The sequence below is a fragment of the Myotis brandtii genome, unplaced genomic scaffold, assembly GCF_000412655.1.
Source record: "Myotis brandtii unplaced genomic scaffold, ASM41265v1 scaffold397, whole genome shotgun sequence".
Taxonomy (NCBI): Eukaryota; Metazoa; Chordata; class Mammalia; order Chiroptera; family Vespertilionidae; genus Myotis; species Myotis brandtii.
In genome coordinates this window covers 4256978-4259104 of record NW_005365229.1, presented here as the reverse complement: position 1 = coordinate 4259104, position 2127 = coordinate 4256978, and positions in this window count along the sequence as shown.

Here is a 2127-nt window from a genome sequence, read left to right as displayed (position 1 = left end):
GCGCACCGAAGCGCCCAGCGGGGCGAGGCGAGGAGGCGGGGCCAGGGGCGGTACACCGACTTCCGCTGCCCGCTGGTGAGACCGCCTACGGCCTCCAGGCAAGTCGGGTGAGGAGGACTTTCCTGGCCCCATCCTAGGCCCCGCCTCTGGCCTGTAGCCACTGAACCAGGTGTTCCGGGTCCGCAGCGCCCTCTGTTGACTCTCTTGGGAACTGCACGGAGCCCGTGGGCCCGCCTCGCACCGGACTGGCCTTGGGAAGGGGCGTCCCCGCCCAGATTCTAGCTAAGTCCCTCTCTTCAGACACGTAGTCAACTTATGTAAATTTAGTTAGATGTACCCCCACATTTAGTTGCAATGTTAAGTAAAAGAATCCAGATTCAAAAGGCTAAATATTATATGATTCTATTTACAACATTTTGGAAAAGGCAAACCTGTAGGAATAGATCGATGGTTACCAGGAGCTGGGTGGACCACAAAGGAACCTGAGGGAACACTGGGGATGAGGGAACTTTATATTGTGATTGCGGTGGTGTTTATACCACTGTTCGCATTTGTCAAAACTCACAACCAAAGACGGAAAGTGTGAATTTTACCGAATGTAAATTAGTTTTAATTTTTACAAATACTAAAGAAAATAGAAAGCAGATTGGTGGTTGGCGGAGGCTGGGAGAAGAGTAATGGGAAAACTAATTAGTAAGTGGTTCGTTTTGGAGTGATGGAAATGTTTTGGAACTAGAGATAATGGTTGCACAACATTGTGAATAGTAAATGCCACATTGAATCATTCCCTTTAAAATGGTTGATTTTAGCCGAAACTGGTTTGGCTCAGTGGACAGAGCGTCGGCCTGCGGACTGAAAGGTCCCAGGTTCGATTCCGGTCAAGGGCATGTATCTGGGTTGCGGGCACATCCCCAGCAGGAGATGTGCAGGAGGCAGCTGATCGATGTTTCTTTCTGGCTCTCTATCTCTCTCCCTTCCTCTCTGTAAAAAATCAATAAAATATATTTTAAAAAAATAATAATAAAAAATAAAAATAAAATGGTTGATTTTATTGTGAATTCCACCTTTTAAAATGTATAGTTCTTAAAAATGCAGGCTTCCATCTGCCTTTCTATTCAACAAGTTCATGTCTGGAGGCATTCATTGTGGGCTGAGAAGTGACTTGGTTACTACACTCTGGCCTCAGTCCCCATGTACCTGGCACAGTGGGAGCACCACTCCCACCCCCACCCCCACCCACAATATGCATTGCTTTGTGCCATTATTATTCCCTGATTTATTTTATTATTCCCAACTTTCAAAAAAGGAAACTGAAGCTCAAATATAAGTGGCGCCCTGGCCAGTGTGTCTCAGTTGGTTGAGCATTGGTCTGTGCACCAAAAGGGTACCAGTTCAATTCCCCGATGTTTTGCTCACACATCTTTCATTGTTTCTCTCTCTCCCTTCCTCTCTGTAAAAATAGATAATCTTTATACATATATATACATATATATATGTATATATATATATATGCCTAAGCAACCGTTTGACCAGTAGCTGTGATGTGCACTGACCACCAGGGGGCAGACGCTCCAACTGGTAGGTTACCTTGCTGCTTGGGTCCAGCCAATTGGGACTGGGTGAGACGGGCTGGACACATCCTGGAGCCATCCCACAGTCCCTTCCCAGCCCCAATTGTGCACCGGTGGGGTCCCTCGGCCTGGCCTGTGCCCTCTCACAATCCGGGACCCCTTTGGGTATGTCGGAGAGCCACAGGCCAGGCTAAGGGACACCACCGTTGCATGAATCTGTGCACCAGGTCTCTAGTATATCCTATACAAAAAAAAACTAGTATGCAAATCAACCAAACAGTGGAACAACCGGTCACTATGACGTGCACTGACCACCAAGGGGCAGACGCTCAATGCAGGAGCTGCCCCCTGGTGGTCAGTGCACTCCCACAGGGGGAGCGCCACTCAGCCAGAAGCCCTGAACCGGGCTCATGGCTGGCGAGCACAGCGGCAGTGGCAGGAGCGAGCCTAAGCCATCAGTCAGATATCCCCTGAGGGCTCCTGGAATGCAAGAGGGCACAGGCCAGGCTGAGGGGACCCCACACCCGAATTTTGTGCACCAGGCCTCTAATATATA